Raw genomic sequence first — 13,261 nt, forward strand, 5'->3', positions numbered from 1 at the left:
GAGGCCACTCTCCTTGGCTTGTGCATGGCCACTTTCTCACTGTTTTCTCATGTCCTTCCCTCTTGGTGGTCTGTGTGTCTGATATTCTTATATGGATACCAGTCACGTAGAATTAAGGCCCACCCTGACAGCCTCATTGTAACTCAATTACCTTTTTAAGACCCTATCTCCAAATATAACCACATTCCAAGGTACTAGGGGTTAAGATTTCAACATACAAATTGTGGGAATACACAAGCCAGCCCATAACATATATAAAATAAATAAAAGCTATTTAGACTCCAGGATAGGGAGCTAGACTAAAAACTTCAATACTGTAACCACAGCCAAGAAATTTAACATTTAAACACTAACATTATCTACTATCTAGCACATAGTAAAATTGCCCAATTGCCCCCAAATTTCCTTCATATATTGTTTTATGACCCAAGATCTAATTAAGGATTTTGCACTGCATTAGACCGATTTTTTTAGTCTCCTTTAATCTAGAACACTTCTCCTGATTTTCTGTTGTCTTTCATGACATCAAGGTTTTGAAGAATCCAGATTTTGTGGACAGCACCTAGATTTGGCCAACTGTGTGCTCATCATTAGACCCAGGTTAGACACTTGGGCAGGAGCTTTCCATAGGTGGCAGGGGTTCTTCCTACCATCTTGCCTCAGGAGTTGCATGACATATGTCCGCCCCACTGCTGGGGATGCTAAGTGTTATCCCTTGGTGAAGGTGGTGTCCCTCAGACTCCATCATAAAAAGATGCCTTTTCCAAGTTTTTAAATTAACAACTAGTTTTCAGGGTGATGCTTTAAGACCCTGTGACTCTCCAGTTCCCCAACAGACTTTGACCTGAAGGTTGTTGCATTCACGGATGACCTTCACCTGAGTCAGTTACTATAGGTGGGTGGTTGCAAAATGAACTATGTCATGTATACATAATCAATACTACAAAAGCATCCTTGGAAAGCGTTACTAAGTAAGATAAACAAATAAGGATGTGGAAGGGTGGAACCAAAGGCAAGGCCTATAACTAAAGATAATACAGGCAGGCGCAGTAACTCATGCCTGTAATCCCAGCACTCTGGAAGGCCAAAGCAGGAGGATCGCTTGAGACCAGGAGTTCAAGACCAGCCTGGGCAACATAACGAGACCCTGTCTCCAAACAATCTTGATATTACGATAGTCTCATATTAAACCTAATGTGGCTGGGCACGGAGGCTCATGCCTGTAACCCCAACACTTTGGGAGGCTGAGGTGGGCGGATCACCTGAGGTTAGGAGTTCGAGACCAGCCTGGCCAACATGGCAAAACCCCATAATACAAAAATTAACCGGGCATGGTGGCGGGCATGCACCTGTAATCCCAGCTACTCGGGAGGCTGAGGCAGGAGAATTGCTTGAACCCAGGAGGCAGTGAGTTGAGATCGTGCCATTGCATTCCAGCCTGGACAACAGAGTGAGACTCTGTCAAAACAAAACAAAAAACAAAACAAAACAAAACAAAAACCTAATGTGTTTTTTGAAGTCAGTAACCGCTCCATGTTACGGCTGGTCTATCCCAGCAATGGACTTTTCATTCCTTTAATGACTCATTCTGTGAAGATAAGTGCAGAGAATCTATTAAGATGTTAAAACTGGCAGCCTGGGCAACATAGCAAGACCTCATCTCTACAAAAATTAGCCAGGTATGGTGGCTCATGCCTGTAGTCCCAGCTACTCAGGAGGCTTGAGCCCAGGAGTTCAAGACTGCAGTGAGCTGTGATGATGCCACTGCACTCCAGCCTGGGCAATAGAGCAAGACCCTGTGTCTAAAAAAAAGTCTTTAAGATAATCTATAGATCTGCTACAGCAAATATTTAGGGCATAAATATGTCTTAAAACTTTCTAGAAGCTAGTGTGAAAGAGAAATTTATCAGTTACACAATCCGGCTACTGGGACTGTGAGATTGGCTGCCAACAATGAATGTGAGGTGGGTGTCACTATGAAAGAACAGGTCTCCTCCTCTTACCCATTGGGGGACTCAGAACTCAATGCTGAGTTCTGCTTAAATGTAACTGACCAAAAATGGATATTAACCTCTGCTCCATCCTGACTTCCCACTAACACGGCAATAAGAAGATGTTAAAAGGAGGGGGAATGCCTACACTTATAAGGACAAAGAGAACAGAAGAGGAGAAAATAGCAACAAATGTTAGAGTCAGGAAAGGAGATGCATGAGGGATAAATGAATTCGCTGATTTTAGAAAGCTGACTCCCGAGCCAGCTGTGAGAAGCCTAATAAACCGCAGCTCCAAAAGTCCTGAGAACGGAAGCACGAGGTGTCTCTGCAGCAGGGGTGAAGGCAGTAATAGAAACAGAGAGTGGACTGAAAGTATTTTCATAAGCAGGCAGATGCCCAGAGCCTCTCCATCAGACTGGACAACCTCATTCCAGCAGAATGCTAACTTCTAGAAACCAGAATAGGGGTCTCTGAACTGGGCACAGTTAAAGTCAGAAGAACCAGGGGAAATGAATGAACTTGACACACTCAGTGCTGAACACACCAGCCCTGTTCCCCACCGGCATCCAGAACACTGGTACCCAGGCTTCTCCTTCCAGGCCTCAGATACTCAGGGGAATTCAACCTGATCAGGAAGAAAGATCTGAGGACCTCCCAATGAAACAGCCCAAGCAGATCATCCTACAACGAAGTCCACAGTTGACAAGCCACAATTTCCCATGACACACACACACACATATGCACACACATGAACATGCACACACATGCACATGCACAAAACTTTCCACCAGTGTTTTAGTGCCATGCTTTTAAATATGAGCAATCAAAAGGATTGTCAGACATCTGAGGAAGCCTCTGATATGAGAGACAGAGGTCAGAACAAACACAAATGGAAAACAAGAAAAGCAACTTAAAGGAAACAAAGGTTACTTGGGAGGAAGAAAACTTCAAAATCATTATCATTAATACAAGCAGAGAGCTAAGAAATGATATTCTGACCATGAAATAAGAATAGAGTATTATTAAACAAAAGGAACATAGAAAGAGCGCTTGGAAACTTAAAATGTGATAGTAGAAACGGAAAATGTAAGAGAAGAGTTTGGATGATACAGTCGAGGAAAGCCGTAAGATGGAGCAGACAGACAGGAAAAGGAGAACAAGGATGAGAAAGTTAGAAGGCCAGTTCAGGAAGCCCAACATTTGGGTAATAGGAGTTCCAAAAAAGAGAGAACAGAGAAAAAGTAGAAGAAATTACCAAGGGGAAAAAGTTCATGAAAGTGTCCCAGAACAGTTCTGGAGATTCTAGGTCAGAAGGGCCAGAAAAATGGAGAGGTGTGGACCTACATCAAGATACATGTATGAAACTTCAGGGCACTGAGGATAAACAGACAGCCCAAAAGACTTCCAGAGAGAGAGAATAAAATACAACAAAACAAATTTTACAACTGTGCAAAGTCAAAGATGGCACTGGCACTAGCTTTGCAATAGCAGCCTGGAAGCTGGAAGACAACAAAGCAACATCTTACGTTCCCAGGAAACTCATTTCTAACTAGAATTCTACATCCAGCCAAGTAAGAGTGAGAGGAGAATAAAAATACATTCAAATACTCAATGCCTCAAAAAATGAGGAATGACTAAGGAAGACAGAGATGTGGAACTCAGGAAATGGGTGCTTTAGCCTGAGAAATTGGAAGGGTGTTCAGGATGGGGTGAAGGAAGTGCTGTCCATGAGGAGCGAAGGGCAGGGTTCCCATAGACACTAGAAGGTTCTGGGAAAAGCCCCTTAGAAGAAAGCATAGGTAGGCCAGGCACAGTGGCTCACGCTTGTAATCCTAGCACTTTGGGAGGCCAAGGTGGGCAGACCACTTCAGGCCAGGAATTCGAGACCAGCCTGACCAACATGGCGAGACCCCGTATCTGCCAAAAAAAAAAAAAAATACAAAAATTAGCCAGGCATGGTGGTATGCACCTGTAATCCTAGCTACTAAGGAGGCTGAGACATGAGAATCCCTTGAGCACAGCAGTAGGAGGTTGCAGTGAGCCAAGATCTCACCATTGCACTCCAGCCTGGGCAACAGAGGGAGACTTATCTCAAAAAAAAAAAAAAAAAAAAAAAAAAAGAGGAAGAAGAAGAAGGAGGAGGAGGAGAAGGAGAAGAAGGAGGAGGAGGAGAAGGAGAAGAAGGAGGAGGAGGAGGAGGCATAAGTAGAATCACTGATGCTTTGAAGATACTAGAGCAGACTGGTTCAATTAGAGGCTGTTTGAACATGAATTCATAACAGAAGAATAGAAAATTAATAGAACAGATTATTAACAGGGTAAGTTATAGAAAATTAAGCAAACAGTAACTCCAGGAAATATATAAGTTGTCCAATAAAGGAAAATAACTGTAGATTGCTGTATGGTTTTGCACCAAAAAACTGTATAAACTCTAAATATGGATCTAAACCAAATTGCAAATTTACCATACCACAAGAACTGTGATAGGATGCACGTCTACATCACGGGGGGAGGGGACAAGTTTTGCAAGAGCGCTAAACCCTCATTTCCTGAGTAAGAAGTCAACACACATTGCTTGAAATGAAATATAAAGTCAACAAATAACAATATAAGCTTGTTCTGTAGAGGTGAGGAGATAAATCCAAAAGGGATCTGCTAAAAAAATTGAAAGCGGTCTCCTTCAGGACCTGGGAAATGAGGAAAGATGAAAGGAAGAATACTATTTTTCATGGCAAGCCTTGCCAAAATTATCTGTGACTCTTTATGTACACTTATAACTTTGATTTACACAATTAGATGTAAATTTTAAAAAATTAGTCAATGTCCACCCAAATTGTTGTTCGTGTGTGAGACCAACAGAAAGATCATCTCAGATATCCATGAGTTCATACATTACAACCTTCTGGAAAAATCGGTAGAAAAAATATTCCACCTAATTAAGATTCAGGAATGGGAAAGTTAAGTTAAGAAAGAGATTCTCAGTATTGACAATTATTTTCTGAACTAGAAGATGCATAATAATAAAATAAACGAACAAATTAAAAATGAAAATTGCATCTAAAATCCTAGATATTACCTAGAAAACGCAGTGGAGAGGGGGAGATGGTTTTTACAGAGAGAGGTATCAATAGTTATCACTTTATTTTTGATATTCATTTTTACGACATAGGTCCACTTAAAAATAAAATAAAGGTAAACAAGCAAAATTAAATATAAGTCTACTTCCCAGTCACTAGTGGGAAAATCAAAGACAGTGAAATTAAAAGAGCAAAAAGATAGCAAAGAAATGAAGTGAGAAAGCAGAAAAGAACACCAGAAATGAGACCAAATAGTTATGGCATTTAAGTAAATAGGTTAAACTTTCTTGTTAAAAAACATAGGAGTTTTTTTAAAAATCCGAAACCACTGCTATTTTTAAGCAAAAACTCCTAAAACAAAATGACAAGTAACATTTCAGAATGAATGGATGATAGTGCAGTTTAGTTAGACCAAAGAGACATCATGGAATAAAAAATAAAAGTCAAGTCGTCAGGGAGAGAGTGGATGAAATGTCAGCGCCGGAGCGAAGCCTGCTCTGAGCAGGGAGCAGGAGCCAAGAGCCTTGAGCTCCTGTTATATTTTTTGCTGGTGAGGGACGAAACGATCTGTGAGGCGGGGACCATCACTGTGCCCATTTTAGAGATGAAGAAATAGAGGCACAGAGAGATGCTAAGTCTGCCACCAGGCAGTGGCAGGACTGGAAAAGGAGACTGGGTCTGGCCAACCCCGAAGCTGTGCTTCTTCCCGTCCTGCCAGGAGTGTGGCGCTCATTGTAGAGGAAGTTCCTAATAAAAGCAGCCTCATTTGTCAGGGGTCAGGGGTTCCCTGCCTGGCCCTCTCGCAAATGGCATCCCTCTGGAGAGGTGGGTAACCCTAGACATCAGGGTTCCCCTGCGGGCCATGTGTGCAGAGTCCAAGTCTGTCCTATCCACCCCTCGGCACAGGTCTTGGCAGTGGCCTCCCTCCTGGACACAGGGCTCCCCTCCCCCGACAGCGGGTGTCCTCTCTCCTGGCCCACACCTCTGGGCCCCGCTCAGCCTCCTCACGCCCTGGCCAGGTTGTCAGCCTTTCTACTGGTGCAGCCCCCGCATCCCCCGAGGCTGCTGCGCAGGCTGGGGCAGGTCCCCTGGAAGGTGGCCTCAGACGCCCTACAGGTCAGGAGGATGTCGTCTGCTCCTATTGCCTGCCCCGCCCAGGCGGAGAGGTGCTGGGGCCTCCCACCTCTGAGCCACAGAAAGACCCACGGGGGAGCCCCCAGGGAAGGATGTGGAGAAGCCCAGCCACCCCGCCTGTTCCTTTGGAGAAAGCAGGTGGCTCTAAGGAGAGGCAGCGCCAGGCCTGGGTGCAGGGTGAGGAGTCCTGACCCTTGCTCTCTGTCTCTCCCCGGGGCTTTCCTGTACAATACCAGGGGCTTGTGCTGGCCGCGCATCTGTGCAGACGTGTACGTGCGGGGCTGCAGTGGCTCGGTGCCCTCGCTGAGCCCCGGTCGTCTTGTCCCTGGAAGTACCTCCTGTTAGGATTCCCACGACAATGCCCACGTGGCACTTTTTCCGCCTGGGTTTTCGGCACAAAAGAGAAGGAGTTCACAGGGTCCTGCAGGCCCCAGCCTCTGCGGGCTCATCCGCCCGGGGCGTGATCAACGGTGAGCTCCCCATAGGGAAGCTCTGCAAACCCACACTCCCAGAGCTCCTCCAGCAAACACTGGATGCCTGCTCAGAAGTGCAGGGAACACAGGGGCCACCAGATCAGAACCCCATTCCCCTTCTGGCTGCTGCTCCCCATCTCCCCTCTATGAAAGCCCAGTCTGGTCCCCCTGACCCCTCTGGCCTCACCACCTAGGTCTCACCTTGCTGTTTCCTGAAGGAGCCGGCAATGCCCTGCTTCCACACCTACTGTTCCCATCTCAAATGGGTGTTGTCACCCAAACACCCACAGCCCCCCACGCCAACCTCCTTTGCATCAGCCACTGCTGCCTTCCCGGTAAGGCCGCCCTGACCACCTTATTTAAAGTTGCACTCCCACTTCCTATGTGCTGTTTCCCATGTGCGGATGGCTGGATGGATGTGTTGTCCCCGTGCAGGCTGAGTGGCCGGCTCCGTGCCCCCTGAGGCCTTTACCCACTCCCTCCCCAGCACACACGTGATCTCCACCCGGTCTACTCCCAATCTCAGCTTCTCTGTGGTTTCCTGGACTTTTCCTCCTCACCGCCACCCCCATCACGGCCAGAGTCCCAGTCAGGGGGCTCTGCCACTCAGCACTGTGCTGAGTGGCAGAAAGAGAGGGCCTCACCCAGGAAGCCAGCTGCCTCCTCTCCACCCTCCCTGGAGAGCCCCCAGGGGTGGCTGAGTCGGAGAGACTGAGACGCAAACTCTGAAGGAAGCTGCAGAGAAGGAGTATTAGCCCCAACAAAACTTAGAGTCTTGGCAGCTAAATTCAAATCAAATGTGATTTTGATACCAATTCAAACAGCCCAGGCAGAAGAGCTAAGGGATTTTCTACTTGAAAGCATAAAAGGAACGGAGAAGACGTCTGAATTCTAACAGCTGAGAATTACTGAGATGAGGAGAGATTTGGGGAATCAGAAAAAGTCTACTTGGAGCAGCTTCCCTTCCCGGATGGCAAAGGGAGTGCCAATCACGGCTGCCATGGCAACAGGTAGGCGCCAAATGCCAGCACAGAGAGAAGCCAAGCGCGCCTTCCCACAAAAACGCCATGGTTATTGTTCTAACAGGAGCAGGATGGAAGTCATGTCCATGCATCACCCCACATCCCCAGCATCACTCCACATCCCCAGCGCCACCATACAATGCCTGAAAGTTCTCTCCATGGCCAGAAACATTGGAAGGAACTGACACACAGCTCCCCCAACACACACACACACACACACACCCCACACACACACACTCATTTCCCTTCTGCTCCAATTCCTAAAATTTAGTAGCTTAAAACAACAACAAAAAATCAATTTATTATCCTCATTCTTTTGTGGGTCAGGAATGCAGAAAGGGCTTGGCTAGGTGGTTGGGCGTGGGGCCTCTGCTGCTGTTGTGGCTGGTGGCTGGAGTGGCGGTGGCTGCCGGGCATCTCTCTTCACACAAGCTCAGGGCCTCCTGAGGTGTGTGCTGACACAGACACATGTGCCTGCCTGAGGCAGAAGCTGCACATGGCCTCTTCACACCTGGTCCTGCACCATGTAGCATCACTCTGCCACCTGCTACAGGTTACTTGTGGGAGTGGCAAGAGGAGAGAAATTAGACCCCGCACTTGACCTTGCAGTGGCAAAGTTCTGAAGGGACAGTGAAACAGGAGACGCTATGTGGCCACCCTGCCCTCATCCTCAGAGAGAAGCGTGGAACTGGGAAGGCGGTAAGGGAACACAGTGCCGGAAGGGAAAGCAACCTGTCAGCACTTCCTGGTTTGACAGAGAGGGTGAGGGCATTCTGGAGGGAAACAACAAGAAGAGCCACATAGAATGGAGTTTTAAGAGCTCTAAGAATTCTCCCCACAACCTAGAAAATGAATCTGGAAAGCCTAGAGGCGGTATGAGTGCTCACCAGCTGTGTGGGGGGTGGAGATGCCTGACTACAGCAGTACTACCCAGGAGAAGATTCTGCCGTAACAGAAATGTCCCATGTCTGCCTTGTCAGGTACAGGAGCCACAAGCCACATGTGGCTCTGAGCCCTTGAAATGTGACTAATGAAATTGAGACACTGAATTTTAACTTTTATTTCATTGTAATTAACTTAAATTTAAACTTAGAAAGCCATGTTTCGCTAATAGCTATCATATCAAACAGTGTGGGTCTGGAATTAAGTATCTCAGCCAACAAACCAAACCGTGTCTTAAAGGAGAGAAGAGAAAAGTGCAGAGAGCGGCCCACCTGAAGCCTGCCTCTCACTGCCAAGACAGCTCTCGGGTTTGCCTCTCCACCCACCTCTCGGGAGAAAGAAGAGAAAAGTTCAACACTAAGGGCTGATTCAAGGTAACAGTCTCATAGGGCAAACAATAACTTATTACAACATTCTCCTGGAAGAGTTAGTCAATGCAATTAAATACATGGCCAGGCTCAGTGACTCCCACCTGTAATCCCAGCACTTTGGGAAGCCCAGGAAGGAGTATTACTTGAGCCCAGGAGTTTAAGACCAATTTAGGCAACAAATTGAGACCCTATGTCTACAAAAGATGTTTTAAAATCATCTCAGCATGGTGGTGCACGCCTGTGGTCCCAGCAACTCGGGAGGTTGAGGTGGGAGGATTGCTTGAACTTAGTAGTTCAAGGCTTCAATGAGCCATGATCACACCACTGCACTCCAGCCTGGGCAACAGAGCAAGACCCTGTCTTTAAAAATAAATAAATAAATAAGATGCATACAAATTGGAAAGAGGAGACAAATTTATCATTGAAAATAATAGTATGGTATCACTGGGTAAAGATTTTTAAAATATTGGAAACAACAAGCCAATTTATTAATGTAGTCAGTTATAAAATTAGCATATCAAAATCAATAACTTTCTTTTATCTAAAACATAAGCAGCTAAAAATATAATGAAGGAAAACAGCTCATTCTCAATAGCAACTGAAAGTATAAAATGCCTAAGAAAAAAAATTTAAGAAATGTGAAGGCCTTACATGAAAAAAACTATAAAGCTCAACTAAGACATAAAATAAGATAGAATAATTGGAGAGTCATATCTTCTTATTGAAGAGAAAAACTTAAAGTTGTAAAGATGTCAATCCTCTCTAAATCAAAATTCCAATTGAATTTTTTGACAAAAAAACTCAATTGAACTTGACAAAGTATTCAAAATATGAACAGATACATCAATGGGGGAGAATAGAGCATCCAGAAATAAGCCCATGAATATGTGAGGGTTTAAACGCTGCTAAAAATGGCATGAAAATTGAAGAAATGATGGAATGTTTAATAAATGGTATTGGGATAAATGTGTAAGCACTTGGAAAACAATAAAGCTGAATCTCTACTTTCTTAGACTAAAAAGAAAAAAATCCAAAAGTATCAAAATTCAAATGTCAAAAATGAATCTAAAAATGTAATAGAAGAAAACGTGGGTGAATTTTTTATCCTGGTGTGAGAAAAAGTCTTTCTAAGCATGACAAAAAAGCCCAGAAGCCAGAATGGAAAAGGCAGACTGATTTGACTATGTAAAAGTGGAAGACTTCACTTCAGCAAAATACCCATTTAAAAACATAATAGACACACTGGGAAAAATTAGCTGCCATCCAGAAGCTAGACAAAGGTCAAATTTCCCTAAATTACAAATTACTCTCACAAGTCGTGAGGGAAAATTACAATACAATAGAAAAGTGGGCAAAGTAAATGGGCAGGCAATTTTCAAACGCTCCCCTCCAAAAACAGACACATGAAAAGAAGCCCAGTTTCACTGCTAGTAAGAGAAACACAAATTAAATTAGAATATATTATATTCATCACCTCTATTGGAAACAACAAAAAAGACTACATACCCATTGCTGTTAAGGAGCTCAGGAAAGGTGGTGTATAAACAAAGACAGCTTTTCCGGAGGACCGTTGGTGATAACAAATATAATTGTAATTTCAAAAACTTTTTACCCGGTGATTCATATTCTAGGAACTTATCTTAACATCCATACTTACTCAAAGATACATGGGCAAGACTGCACCTTTGTTGTTATCGTAGAATTTGCAAAACAAAATGAAACAAAAAACAAACATCAAATGTCTAGAGGGAATTGGATTCTCCACTACAGTAAACCCATCCCTGGTATGAAATAACATGTGGCCAATATGCACTGGCTTGGGGAAATGCACAACACACACTGATAAGAGAGAAAAGGTTGGAAGCAACATGGCCCCAGTGTTGGAGTTGTCCAGTCCAGCACCTTGCTGCCCACAGGGATCACTCCAGCCTCCCCTTGCTCTGCTCTTTTCCTTTCTCTATTTTGTGCAGGTCCAATTACCTCCTGATGACCTTTAGAGCATCCAGCTCTGAGCACCTCAGGGGGCCAGCTGCCCTGCCTGTGTGTGGCCTGCTCTGCCTCTGGCCCTGCACGTGGCCAACTTTTCTTTAGTAGCACCTCCTCCAGGCTACCTTCCCTGACCACAGCTCCTCACCCATCCCTCCCTCTCTCCCCCTACACCCTGAATATTTTGACAGCATTGGTACAAGGCAAGCAAGGCCCAAAATTGGGGCTTAGTTGGGGAGGGTTCTTGGCTTCACCCAGGAAAGAATTCAAGGGCAAGCCAGTGATGTTAGACAGCAACTTTTATTGAAGCAGCAGTGCACAGTGGCAGCAGAGGTACTGCTTCTTGTGGAGCAGGGCAGAGCCACCCCATAAGCAGTGTGCCCAGAGCAGCAGCTCAGAGGCAGCCCTGAAGTCATATTTATACCCACTTTTAATTACATGCAAATTAAGGGGTGGATTATGCAGAAATTTCCAGAAAAAGGGTAGTAACTTCTAGGTTACTGGGTAGCTGCTGTGGAAAGTGGCAGTAACTTCCAGATGTTGCCATGGAAACAGTAAACTGACATGGCACACTGGTGGGCATGACTTATGGATGGCTGTTTCCACCCTGTCCCTGTTTCAGTTAGTCCTCAATTTGTCCCAGCACCTGGGTCCCACATCCAGAGTCGAGTCCCACCTCCTACCTTAGCATATGTCACTATTCAAACTTTTGTTTATTTACCTGTTTGGTTGTGCACAGTCACTTTCTCCCTAATGCAGTCTCCATGAGGGCTAGAACCATACCTGGCTCATCACTTCCAAAGATCACCCTTGTGCTTAGAATTAGAAGAATAGCCCAAGCCCCTGGGGCTGGCTCCCTGTCTGCCCTCACCCCCTACACACATACACCACCCTCCCCATCCCTGGCTTTGCTCCAACCATGCTGGCTGTATTACTCTGTTCTCCTGCTGCTATGAAGAAACACCTGAGACTGGGTAATTTATGAAGAAAAGAGGTTTAATTGACTCACAGTTCCAAGGCCTCAGGAAACTTACAATCATGGTGGAAGGCACCTCTTCTCAGGGTGGCAGGAGAGAGAATTAGAGCTGAGCAAAGGAGGAAACCCCTTATAAAACCAGCAGATCTCGTGAGAACTTACTATCATGAGACCAGCATGGGGGAAACCACTCCCATAATTCAATTATCTCCACCTGATCCTGCCCTTGACAAGTGGGGATTATTACAATTCAAGGTGAGATTTGGGTGGGACACAGAGCCAAACCATGTCATTCTGCCCCTGGCCCCTCCCAAATCTTATGTCCTCACATTTCAAAACACAACCATGGCCTTCCAACAGTCCCCCCAAAGTCTTAACTCATTCCAGCATTAACTCAGAAGTCTAAGTCCAAAGTCTTACCTGAGACAAGGCAAGTCCATTCCTCCTATGAGCCTGTAAAATGAAAAGCAAGTTAGTTACTTCCTATGTACAATGGTGGTAGAGGCATTGGGTAAATACACCCATTCCAAATGGGAGAAATTGGCCAGAACAATGGGGCTACAGATCCCATGCAAGTGTGAAATCCAGTAGGGCAGTCACTAAACCTTAAAGTTCCAAAATGATCTTCTTTGACTCCTTGTCTCACATCTAGGTCACACTGATGCAAGAGGTGGGCTTCCATCGCCTGAGGCAGCTCTGCCTCTGTGGCTTTGCAGTTTACAGCCCCAGCCTGGCTGCTTTCACAAGCAGGTGTTGAATGTCCATGGCTTTTCCAATTTCATGGTGCAAGCTGTTGGTGGATCTACCATTCTGGGGGCTGGAAGACAGTGTCCCTCTTCTCACAGCTCCACTAGGCAATGCTCCAGTGGGGACTCTGTGTTGGGGCTCCAACCCCATATTTCCCTTCTGCACTGACCTAGCAGAGGTTTTTCATGAGGGCTACATCCCTGCAGCAAACTTCTGCCCGGACATCCAGGCATTTCCATACATCCTTTGAAATCTAGAGGGAAGTTCCCCAACCTCAATTCTTCACTTTTGTGCACCTGCAGGCCCAACATCATGTGTAAGCTGCCAAGGCTTGGGGCTTACACCCTCTGAACAATGGCCCAAGCTGTATCTTAGCCCCTTTTAGCCACAGCTAGAGCTGAAGCAGCTGGGATACAGGGCACCCATCATGCCCCAAGGCTGCATAGAGCAGGGTGTCCCTGTGCTCAGTCAATGAAACCATTTTTCCCTCCTAGGCCTCCAGGCCTGTCATGGCAGGGGCTGCTGTGAAGCTCTCTGAC

At 45.6% G+C, this 13,261-nt stretch overlaps 1 protein-coding gene across 12 annotated transcripts in view; it reads right to left on the reverse strand.

The window, feature by feature from the left end:
* The window catches only part of PRR20G (proline rich 20G), a 140,114-nt gene that overhangs the window by 60,546 nt on the left and 66,307 nt on the right, over positions 1–13,261 (reverse strand). For 10 of the 12 annotated variants that reach the window (XR_008624867.2, XR_004670704.3, XR_004670708.3 and 7 more), the window contains one exon: positions 12,396–12,428. The exons of 1 other annotated variant lie outside the window; for it this stretch is intronic. The gene's annotated coding sequence lies outside the window, so the exon portion shown is untranslated. Of the gene's footprint in view, positions 1–12,033; positions 12,085–12,395; positions 12,429–13,261 lie in introns of all 12 variants that reach the window. One more of the 12 variants, XR_008955397.1, reaches the window with a different exon arrangement.

The sequence above is a fragment of the Pan paniscus genome, chromosome 2, assembly GCF_029289425.2.
Source record: "Pan paniscus chromosome 2, NHGRI_mPanPan1-v2.0_pri, whole genome shotgun sequence".
Lineage (NCBI taxonomy): Eukaryota > Metazoa > Chordata > Mammalia > Primates > Hominidae > Pan > Pan paniscus.